The 12233-nt window shown below is 49.1% G+C and overlaps 1 protein-coding gene and 1 long non-coding RNA gene across 3 annotated transcripts in view; one reads left to right on the top strand and one right to left on the bottom strand.

Moving 5' to 3' along the window:
* The window catches only part of LOC108316839 (ras and Rab interactor 3), a 133706-nt gene that overhangs the window by 17552 nt on the left and 103921 nt on the right, over window positions 1-12233 (bottom strand). The window lies entirely within an intron of this gene.
* On the top strand, window positions 1344-4438 carry LOC108316841. Its single transcript, XR_005203172.1, has 2 exons — window positions 1344-1783; window positions 2027-4438. It is a non-coding gene; the product is annotated as an uncharacterized LOC108316841 (long non-coding RNA).

Here is a 12233-nt window from a genome sequence, read left to right as displayed (position 1 = left end):
ATTAATTTTTATTAAAAAAAAATACTGCCTTAAAATAGTACTTATCTTGTCACATGAGCCCAAAGTTCCACTCTTAGTTATATATACACCTGAGGGAAACAAAAAGATATTTCCACACAAAGACCTGCACACAAATGTTCATGGCAGTATTGGTCACAATAGCCAAGAAGCGGAGACAGCTCCATGTGTCCATTACTTGTGGATACACAGGCAAAATGTGGTGCATGCAGACCACGGAATAGCCTTTGGGAATGAAAAGGAACAAACTACTCATACATCCTGTGATACTGATATTTATCCATTTTTTCGAGACCAGGTTATGAGACTGGCTATTTTTTTTTTTTTTTTTTGGGTAGAGACGGGGTTTTGCCATGTTGCCCAGTCTGTTCTCAAAGTCCTAGGCTCAATGATCTGCCCGCCTCAGCCTCCCAAAGTGCTGGATGACAGGTGTGAGCCACCGTGCCTGGCCGCTGTGATACTGATAGACTGTGAAGATATTATGCTAAGTGAAAGAAGCCAGCCACGGAAGACAACATAGTGTACGTATGATATGATTCCATTTGTATGCAATGTCCAGAATAAGCAAACCCACGGGGACAGAAAGCACATGAGTGGTTGCCTGGAGCTGGGCCGAAAAGAGAATGGGGAGTGATTGCTAATGGGTACAGAGTTTTGGAATTGGAGTAGTTTTAGTCACATAACCTTGCAAATATACCGAAAACCACTAAATTGTTTTAAAAATTATGTGTGTGTGTGTATATATATATACACATGCATACACATACACACACACATAATTTATCTTCGTGGTTGAGTTTCTAGGGCATTCTCCTGCATTCTGTCCCTAAGATGAGTGTCTCCCTCACCTCCCCCAAATCCTGGCCTTGTTCTTGGGGCCAAGGCTGGCAAAACCAGCACTTGGTCAAGGATCACCAGGGCTGGGCCTGCAGACAGGGAGACAGAGGATGTGAGTCAGAGGCAGTTCCTGTCCGTAGGACCCTCCCAGGCTGAAGTCCACGGCCCTGCCAGGGGCTGTGATTTCGGGGTCACATTCAGCCGACCCAGGGGGCCTTGTGTTTCTTGCCTGCAGTTCTAGCCTGGTGTGACTAGCAGTTACGTCCCTTCCTCCTGTGTTGTCCAGTGTCTATTTTCTTTTTCTTTTTTGTAGATGGAGTCTCACTTTGTCTCCCAGGCCAGAGTGCAGTGGTGCGATCTCGGCTCACTGCAACCTTTGCCTCCCAGGTTTGAGGATTCTCCTGCCTCAGCCTGCTGAGTAGCTGGGATTACAGGCGCTGGCCACCACACCCAGCTAATTTTTGTATTTCTTTTTTAGTAGATTCGGGCTTTTGTGATGTTGACCAGGCTGGTGTTGAACTCCTGACCTCAAGTGATCCATCCGCCTCAGCCTCCCAAAGTGCTAGGATTACAGGTGTGAGCCACTGTATGCTCAGCCCAAGTCTCTATTTTCAAACTCTATTCTAAAATTCCTTTTAGCCAGGACAGGACTTTTAGCCAATAAAGACTCCATTTCCCATCTTCCCTTGCAGCCTAGGCGGCCCCCTGCAGTATACCACTGGCACCCTGGAGGCCTCTGGTCATTTTTGTCCAGTGAATGTGGGTTTGCTCATGGCCCGTACTTGTTTAATTTTTTAGACAATGCTGTGCCTAATGACCCGCCTTTCTGGCCACACTCAGTTTCTACATCTGCAAAATGGGCCAGCAACACTGGCGCTGATGACATCATGTGATGCAGAGGACACCCCAGATGTCCACAGGGCCATGGGTGAGAAACCCTGCTTGAGGGAATAAGGACTTTCAGCCAAAGGATGGGCCAACTAGGGCCCTAGGTCTGGGGACTTCAGGGCGGGCCGTGTGGGTGTGAGGGGAACAGGTAGGGAGGGAGCCCAGGACTGCGGCTCTGTGCCCCCTGGCTATGGAAGGTCCTTTGCTCTTCTCCCCATGTTTTCCTTGAGGAATCTTGGCTGACAATCTCATGTTCCTATTAATTCGACTGTCTTCCTTCAAGATCTACCTCCTCTAAGAAGCCCTCCTGGGCTGCCCCAGGGTTCCTGGTACTTACTCCACTTTCCATCTTCCAACTTGAGATGACATGCTGCCTCCATCACCCTCCCACATAACATCTCACTGGGCTGCACCACAGCCCATTCCCTGACCTCTGAGTGCACGCTCCCTTCTCCAGGACTTTGCACACATAGGTTCCCCCTGCCTGGGATGGCAGGGATGGAGGCTGTGTGAGCCAAGGTGAGTCACTAACCCTCTCTGAGCCTCTCTTGCATCACTGCCTTTCCAGCCCCCAGCATAGGCTTGGGATGTAGGCTGTTGCCAGTGGACTGAACTGTGCCCCATGTAGGTTCTTACTGGGTACCACTCTGTCCTGCCAGGGGGAGGTCATGGTCATAGGCACCAGATGTGCTGTGGGCCTTAGATAGTGGTGTGCTGGGAAATGCTTAACAACTGGCTTTCTGCAGGAAAAAAAATCAACCTTGATTTGTAGCATCTGCCAATTTCCATAATCTAAATATTTCCACAACTTCGAACTTCAAGCTGCCAACATGAACACAGCTGGGCAGAGATGCACACAGTGAGCTCCCACGAGCTGCTGCGAGCCAGCTCGAGCACACCATCGGCCTTAGTTCATCACGTCCAAACACACTGTGAGGACACTGAGGCTCAGCGTCCTACAGCTGATCAGCAGCGGAGCTGGGACTAGAATCTGGGTCTCTGGCTGTTGACATTCATGAGAAAATATCCATACAGTCGTGATAGCTCCTCACGGACCAACACAAGCTTCAAGCATCGTTTAAACGCACAGGGCCCCAGCCCATCATTTTGGCAGTTAGGACTGCACTCTCCTTCCTGAGAAGCCTGGAACCCCAGGCTCAGGGCTCAGCCCTGACCACATCAGGGCCTCAGGAAGCACCACTGGGATGCTGGCTGCAAGATATTTCCCCTGTGAGCTGAACATCTGTCTTGGGTGGACCAGAGATCACGTCCATTTGGCTGTGTATCCAAAAGCCCTGCTGGCTGTAGCCTCTGCTTCCTGGTGATTTCTGTTTTCCTTTTTGCCCAGTCACATCTGGTTGCCATCTGTAGTTATGGGGGTAGCCGATCACAATTCAAAACCCTGGGTGGGGCTTTATGCATGTTTCTTTGGCTGGGAGATTTTGGAGAAGGAAAGCTCTCTTTTAAGATCAAAATTAGCTGAACAGTACTCAGCTGGGTCACACAGACAGTGAGGATTAGAAAGGCCCTAACTCTAGCCTGGGCAACATAGTGAGACTTTGTCTCTACTGGGAAAAAAAAAAAAAAATCAGCGGGGTGTGGTGGAATGCATCCATAGTCCCTGCTACTCTGGAGGCTGAGGTAGGAGGACTGCTTGAGCTCGGGAGGTGGAGGCCACAGTGAATTATGATTGTGCCACTGTACTCCAGCCAGGGTGACAGAGCGAAGAAGCATTGTCTAAAAGAGGGGCTAGCAAATTTTCTTCTGTAAAAGGCCAGAAAGTAAATATGTTTAGTTTCATGGGCCACACGGTCTCTGTCCTAAATATTCAACTCAGTACTTAGAACATAAGCAGCCCTAGATGCTGACTATATGTATGGGTTGTGTTCCAATAAAATTTGTTTTGCAAAATCAGGTGGTGCGCCAGAGATGGCTGGGAGGGCCACAGTTTGCAGACCCTGATGGAGAGGAAAGGATTGAGCATCTTATCAAAACTACTCCCCCTACCCCACCTGGGCCCCCATTTGTTGACTGGGCTCTTATTGAAAGCCAGTGGCTGGTGCTGCAACTCTGGGGCAGCACGAGGCTCATCACACTGCCTCGCCCTGGCCCTCGCTCTCCATCACAATTCCCACTTAAAGTCACTTTCTTCCTCCTGGAAGTCTTCCTTGAAGACCTCCTCTACTAGGCCCAATGTCTTTGTAATGGTTCTCCCCAGTTCTGGCATTGCAGAATGGGAAAATCAATGTCACACATTAACTCAGAGAGGCCTTCCCTGACCACCCAGCCCCAGGAGAGCAAATTCTTCCAACACTCCCCAGATCCCCCGACCCTGCTTTATCCACCCCAGTTGCACGTTTCACCTTGGGGGATATATTTTGCATTTCTGTTTACTTGTTATTGTTTATCTCCCCCGCTCGAATGTAAGTTTTATTCAGGCAGGGACCTTATCTTGCTCAGTCTTCATATCTGACACCTCAGTGGTGCCTGGCCTATAGTAGGTGTTTAATGAACGTATTTGCTAAACGCATGAATGAATATCATTTATCACATTGCAAGATGCTTGCTTGTTTAATGTTTGTTTTTTGCTTGAATTGTGAACATCCTAAAAACATGGACTGGGTCTTCCTAAGTTTTGCTCATTGTCAAAAAAAGTTTGCTGAACCACCGAATGAATGAATTTACTTGATAAAAATGTACGATACCAAGAATTAGAGACCATTCAGAACAGCGGACTTCAAATCTGTGTTTGCAGAGGAAGGCTTTGGTAATGGGAACCTTATACAGAGTTGAGCTTCTCTGGTTGACTCAAGGTGGAGCAACAGGGCTGGCCTGCTCATGTCCTTTCAACCACGACCCTCTACTGTCCCCAAGGTGGCCCCCAGCTATGTTTGTGGCCCCTAGAGAGTTTCCTGGGAATAGTTAGGAAACTACACTGATCTAGTCAGAACTCTCAGCTGCACAGATGACAGAACTGAAGCCTAGGCAGGAGAAATGGTTGGTTGGAGGTCACTTGTAAAGTCTGTGGCTGTCATGAGATTAGAAGCCAGCCTCCTCCCTCCCACTGAGCTCCTTGAAGCCACCCTGTTTGGTTGCTTGCACTTTGCACAGAGGTTGGTTAAGTCTCAGTTCTGCTCTGAGCAACAGTGTATACCTGAGGAAATCACTCCAGTTCCCTGGGTTCCTATTCAGAGAGTTCACCCCGCAAGCCAGTCAGCTACGCAGGCTGTGGGCTCTGAGGCCTGAAGCCACAAAGTCCCACTCTGGCTTGAGAAGGGATGAGATTGCAGGCACTGCAAAATGCAGCCATGGCTTGTGTCTGTCTGTTCTGAGGTCATCTCTGACCTCAGGATGCCCTGGGGAGGCAGGCTGGAGAGGCCGGGGGGTCCTGGGTTTCAGCAAAGGACCCGGGTTCAAGTCTCAGGTCAACCACTCACCTACTCAGGTATGACCCTAAGCATGCTACTTAACCTCATTGAGATTTAGTTTTCTCAGCTGTAAAATGGGGATAATCACAGTGTCCACATCCCCTGGAGTGTCTGTGAGGATGACAAGACTGATGGAAGGTGATTAGCATGGAGTAGTAAATGCTAGACATAATTATTATGGAACACAGCAGGGGAATGTATCCTATAAGCCTTAGAACATGACATCTTAGGGGGCCTGCACTCTATTTGTGTTATGGGGTGAAAAAGCTGTCTTTCAGATGTCCATGACCCCCCTTCCTGTCAATCCCTAGGGAGACCTAGGAAGCCTTCCTATGCATGGATCCCTGAATGACCATATGGAGCATGGCCCTCCACTCCCAACCCTTCTCCATGCAACTGGACTTACATGAGTGAGAAATACACTTCTGTTGAGTTAGAAATAGGAGGGTTTATCTGTTATAGCAGCAAATGTTTCCTTAACCAATTATCTATCTACCTTTCCTTAACCAATTACCTAGCTATCTATCTGTAGTTATCACAAAAAGACTACAAAGAAATTCACCAACATACTATTGATCAATTTGCAACAATAAACATGAGTGACTTTGATCATCAAAAATCAGTTTAGTTTTCTTTTTTCTTTTTTTTTGAGACGGAGTTTCGCTCTTGTTACCCAGGCTGGAGTGCAATGGCGTGATCTCGGCTCACCGCAACCTCCGTCTCCTGGGTTCAAGCAATTCTCCTGCCTCAGCCTCCCGAGTAGCTGGGACTACAGGCGTGCGCCATACCCAGCTAATTTTTGTATTTTTAGTAGATATGGGGTTTCACCATGTTGACCAGGATGGTCTCGATCTCTTGACTTTGTCATCCACCCGTCTCGGCCTCCCAAAATGCTGGGATTACAGGCGTGAGCCACCGTGCCCAGCCTTTTTTTTTTTTTTCTTTTGAGACGACTCTCGCTCTGTTGCCCAGGCTAGAGTGCAGCGCTGTGATCTTGGCTCACTGCAACCCCCACCTCCTGGTTCAAGCGATTCTCCTGCCTCAGCCTCCTGAGTAGCTGGGACTACAGGCGCCCACCACCAGGCCCAGCTAATTTTTGTATTTTTAGTACAGACAGGGTTTTACCATGTTAGCCAGGATGGTCTGGATCTCCTGATCTTGTGATTCGCCCGCCTCAGCCTCCCAAAGTGCTGGGATTACAGGCGTGAGCCACTGCGCCCAGCCCAGTTTAATTTTTTTAAACAAAGATTTAAAAAAACCAACAGCTTGACCTGCCTCCCTGTCCTCTCTATCCCCAGTCAATGTTACGAGGCCCGTTATTCCATGCCCCTGGGCTCCCCATCGAAAGCCCTCCTCCCATCCAATCCTCTGCCGCTGCCCTTGCCTGAACCAGCTGTGGACTCTTGACTTTATGGTCCCTGCCAGGGAAGTGGATGGCAAGGGACCTGGGACTCTATCATCACCCAGTTGGCCCCCACATCCCAGCACCTGGGCATGAGTGTATTCGATCCCGGAAGTCGGGCCATATTTCCAGAAGCTCATGGGGGTGGTATCAGGCTGTTTACACAGACTACTCAAGCAGCTGAAAAGGCAGCCTCTGGCTGTCAGTACCCTCTGGGGTGCCTCCTGCTTGGGATTCACATTAGAAGATTTCTGAACTGCACCCCTACCCTCTTTTTCCCCCTCCCATCTTAAGGAGGGTTCTCTGGGCTTGAATCTATTTCTCCCTAGCAGCAGGACCAGCTCTGAATGACTGGTCTCAGACATCAAAGAGGTGGGAATGACTTCTTTGTCAAAGTAATAGAAGGGATGAATCTAGCAGCTAGAAGTTCTAGCTGCTCTCACCAAGCCTCACGAAGTCCCTGAAGAATCCAGTCTGCTCCTGACTCCAGGAGGGCCAGTTTATCCAAAGCCATTTGCTTCTGTGAACTCCCCAATTTGCCTAACCCAGGACCCTAAGGTTGTGATAGGAGAAAACACACTTGACCAGGATTCTGAAACTTGGGGTCTATTCCCAGGCCGGCCACTGGCATGGTGATGGAAGCACAGGCTTTAGAGTGAGGGAATTCTAGGTTTAATCCTGGCCTTATCTTTCTGGAGAAGGCAGCATGGCCAGTTAACTCAGGTCTTGTGTCTCCATGTTTACCCCTTTCCTCACTGTTCCAACAGGTCTTGCCAGTGGCCCGCCCTATTTTATTCCCGTTTCAGGTGGACCATGCAGGTACCACATCAAGCTACTGTTGCCTGCATCGCTGCAGTGAGGCAGGTGGGTGAGGCATCTTCCCTGGAGGTGAGGGGGCTGGGAAGACTAGAGGCAGGGCTAGGGCAGGGAGGAAGTCAGGAGTGGTGGCCAGGGAGGGCTGTTTTCTGCTTAAAGCAGTCAGTGGTGGAGGAAGTAGGTCAGAGGAGGAGGTAGGCAGGACTTGTCTCTGTGGGGTCACTCACAGCTCCCAGGGCTCAATGAAGGGCTGCTGGGCTGCAGACCACACCTCGGGTAGCAAGGCCATAGATTACACAGCTGCCCGATCAACTGCCAGAGGGGAGGCCTGAGCTGAATGCCTGGGACCTCATTCTAAAATTACTGAATGTCAAAGTCAGAACTGAAGTCAGTTGGGATCTGGCTGAGAATGCCTGACCTCAATCTAATCATCAGGAAACATCTGACAAACACCAAATGAGGAACTTTCATTAAGAAAAGGTGGGGGACTGAGAAAAAAACCAGTATCCCTCAATTATCATTAAAAAAACATCCATTATCGTTAAAGACAAAGGCTGTGGAAATATAGTCACGTGAGGCATAACGAAGTTTTGGTCAACGATGGACCACATATATGACGGCGGTTCCGTAAGATCATAACGCAGATTTTTCCTGTACCTTTTCTACATTTAGATATGTTCAGATACACAAATACTGACCACTGAGCTACACTTCCCTGCAGTTTTCAGTACAGTCACATGCTGTAGAGGGTGGTAGCCTGGGGCCAATGGGCGAGACCATATAGCCCAGGGGATAGTAGGCTGTGCCATCTAGGTTTGAGTGAGTAGCTCTAAGATGTTTGCTCAACAATCAAACTGCCAAATGACACATTCCTCAGACTGTATTTCCATCATTCCGCAACAGATCTGAGATATTCTAAATTAAAGGAGGTTAAAGACACATGACAAGCACATGCAACATCTAACCCTTCCCTAGATCCTGAACGTGAGGGGGAAATTCTAAAGAGGACCTTATTAAGTCACGTGACAACCTGGAAGTTTAGGTAAAAAACATTGTATTAATGTAAATTTATGCAATGGACAACTCTACTGTGGTTATGTAAGAGTTACGTAATCTTACATACATACATATGCCACAAAATACCTAGGACAGTGTTTGGGGGTAAAGGACCCAGATGTATGGAACGTACCCTTACACAATTCAGAAAAAAAATTATGTATGCAGAGAGAGAAAGAAAATGATGAAGCGGAGGAGGTAGGATGTCAACAATTCAGAGAGTCTGTAGGTGTTCCTGTTTCTATGTACTATTTCTATTCTTAAGAGTTTTTGAAGTTTGAAATTATTTTCAAATGAAACGTTAAAGAAATAGAACTCTTGAAACAAAATTCCATGAAGAACCCCATGTGTAAAACAGGTACAAGCAGCGTTGTCTGGGGCGGAGCTGGCTTGGGACCCAGCTTGTCTTTTGAACCTTTGGTGGCCCCTGGGGTGCCTTGTGGAACCCATCTTGGAAACCACTGAGTTCAACTTCTCCATTTTTGGGAACGTGGCTGGGCGGCAGCTGTTCCTGCATCCCAACATCTAAACACTCATTCATAAATTCTGATCCTCACAATAGACCAGAGAGAGGCATTCCTAGTCCCATTTTAAGAGTGAGAAAACTGAGGCTCAGAAAGTATCTCCTTGAGCACCTTGGCTGTCCCAGCCCCTGCATAGCAACATGACAAGCGTTTCAGCCTCATTTTACACATAGGAAAAGGTCCAGGGAGACTAATGTCCAAGGCTACAGCACAGAAGCTAGGGTTCAAACCCAGGACTGTGGATGAACCCCACATCCTCTGCTCTTTGGATTTAGAGTTGGCAAATCCCAAACTCATTTGACCAATTCCACCCAGGTGGAGATGCTAAGGCTCCGAATGGAGCAGTCCTCGCCAGTGGGGGGGGCAGAGATGAAACTGGGAGTCACGGTGCTCCCAGTCCAGTGCTCACCCAGTGGTAGGAGGGAAATACTCTTTCTCTTCCTTGATAAGAAACCCATTGGTTTCTGGGGGAGACCCTGGGCTGACCTTCATGGCTCAGAGTCTCCCTGCCTGGGCCTGGCTTCTGGATCTGCAGAGATTCCAGCCTGCCCTTTCTCACCTGGTGAGGATGGAAAGCGACGAGCACCTGCTTCTACTCCACTCGTCCGCAGGCTGCACCGGCCATGCCCCCTCCAGCAGCTCCTTTCTTTCTCCTCCCCCTCCTCAAAATTAGCCATTCCTTCCTCGAGTCCCTGCTCTCTGGTAAGTTAATAGCAAATTCATCATTAGCAAAAATCACGGTGTTTGATTCTCAACACAAAGACAGATTCGGTCATTCCACAATATATACATACTTGAAAGCATCATGTTGTAACAGTAAATACATACAATTTTATCTGTCAATTTAAAAAAGTCAGGCTGGGTGTGGTGGCTCACACCTGTAATCTCAGCACTTTGGGAGGCTGAGGCAAGCAAATTGCTTGAGCTCAGGAGTTCGAGACCAGCCTGGGCAACACAGTGAAACCCCATCTCTACAAAAAATACAAAAACTAGCCAGGTGTGGTGGCACATGCCTGTAGTGCAAGCTACTCAGGAAGCTAAGGTGGGATGATTGCCTGAGCCTGGAGGGTCATGCCACTGTCCTTAAGCCTGAGTGACAGAATGAGACTTTGTCTTAAAAAAAAAAAAAAAAAAAAAAAAAAATCATGGTGTTTTAATGTTGCTGCTCCCTCATGGGGTTTTAAAAAGAATTCCAGGAAGCCAGGGGTTTCTGGATAAACTGGGACTCCTCAAGAATGGAAATGCCCTTTCCAGCCCAAAGCTGTCTTCCTGATCATGTCTTATTAAACCCTTGGCCCTGACTTTTACCACCAAGCCCAGCAAGTCCCAGGGGAAACAATTTCCCTAATTAGAAACTCAGCATTGAAACCAATCAATAGCTATTGTGACTAAGGGCCAGCAGCTGGGCAACATGCAAACTCCAGACTCGTCTAAACCTCAAGACAGGTCTGCAAGGCGGTTGTGGCTGTGCCTACTGAACACAAGAGGAAACTGAGGCTGAGCACCTAAGTCATCTGAACACAGCCAGAAGCCGAGAAGCGGCAGAACCGGCAAGGAAGCCTGGACCTTGCTCTTCCATGTCCCCGCAGGGTCCCAGGTCCAGCCTGCCTGCTCTCCCAGAGGCTGTTCCCAGCAGAGGGTCCCCCAGGTCTCCGTCTCCTTTCTGCCTTGATCCAATCTGAGGCTGCTCCCCTGCATGCCTCATAGGACACCTCTTGGCCTGCTTCCCTCCCTGGCCCCTGCTGCTGCAGAGAGATCCAGAGCTGCCTCTCTCTGAGAAAGCTCGAGAAGGCCCCGCTCGTTCTTGGACACCCTTTGCCAGGCCACAAGAGGGTCTTAACCCTCCATCTCATGTTGCCTGGCAGGGCATACTTGACTCTTTCCCTGGATCCCAGTCCTCTGGGGCTGACCAGGTCAAATTTGCCAAGAGCTCTGGGCTCTGCAGGCTGCCTGCTGCCCCCCACCTACTTCTTTGGGGATTTTCCTGGAGGTTACTCAGTTGAGGAGTTCACATTCTGGCCCTGTTCTCCGAGCTCCAGGCTGCACAGGACACCCGACCTCTGAGCCTCATGTCCACTCTGTGAAAACAAACACATCACTACATTCTGGTTGTACTACAACTCTCTCTCTTCCCATCACATCTCCAACATCAGGCTGAATGAAGTGTTAACATGGAATTCGCCTCGGTATAGTGTCTGCTTTCAGGGCGCACAATTCTAACACATGGTCACGGGACATGAATCAGTTTGACACAAAAATGGACTCTAACCTGGAATTGTGGCCCGTACCAGATGGAAGAGGAAAGGTTTCTCGGGCGAGGGGGTCTGGCACCATATCCCCATCACACCCCACAATTGCTTTCTGTTGGTCAATGGCCAAACCGGCCTGCCCTTCTCCAGGGGAGAGGAAGAGATTCGTCTCCTAACACAGCCACGTGTGTTGAGCCTGCCGGGTGCTGTGCATGGAGGCCATCATTTTATATGCATTGCTTCTAATGCTCACAGGTGACTGAGTATGGCTTCCGAACCATTAGGGGTCTTAGGGACCCTCTCTGTAAAGCAGCTTCCTCAGGTGAGGAAATTGGGCTCTAAGGAGTTAAGTAAATCGTTCGAGGTAAAACAGGTAATAAGTGACGGATCAGGAATTTGAACCCACGTCTGTGAGTCTACAGAGGTGGCTATCCATCCACTCTCTGTTACCATGGCAGCTGTGTCCAGGTACACAGTTTGCTCACTGCACAAGGGCATCAGCTGAAGTGATGAATCCTGCCAGCATTTTCTTCATTGAGCTGTGCCCCAGCGCACAGTGATGCCTGTTCATGTTTGCCTGGGGGACTGTAGTCAAAAGTCACATGATTACATATGGTCCCACGGATTCCCCTCCCAATATCCACACCATTTACAATGTGCCTTTGTATTCTTTCCGTCAAGAGGGGAAATGTTCCTCACTCCTGGAGTCTGGGATGGTCCTGTGCGTAAACAAGTCAATGAAAGGTGTGAGAGTGACGTCACACAAGCTCAAGGCCGGGCCTCAACGGGCCTTGCAGGCTTTGTTTGTTCTCTTGGGCCCAGCTACTGTCATGGGCCCATGCCTGTGCTAATCTGCTGGAGGATGAGAAACTTGTGGCTCAATCATCCCCATCCCAGAACAGCCAACAGCCAACCACCCACCCGGCATGTGGGCAGGGCCATCCAGACCAGCCAACAGCCAACCACCCACCCGGCATGTGGGCAGGGCCATCCCAGACCAGCCAACAGCCAACCA

Source organism: Cebus imitator, unplaced genomic scaffold, assembly GCF_001604975.1.
Source record: "Cebus imitator isolate Cc_AM_T3 unplaced genomic scaffold, Cebus_imitator-1.0 Scaffold193, whole genome shotgun sequence".
NCBI classification, from domain to species: domain Eukaryota; kingdom Metazoa; phylum Chordata; class Mammalia; order Primates; family Cebidae; genus Cebus; species Cebus imitator.
Note: the sequence above shows the minus strand (reverse complement) of the source record. Positions and strands in the feature narration are given on the sequence as shown.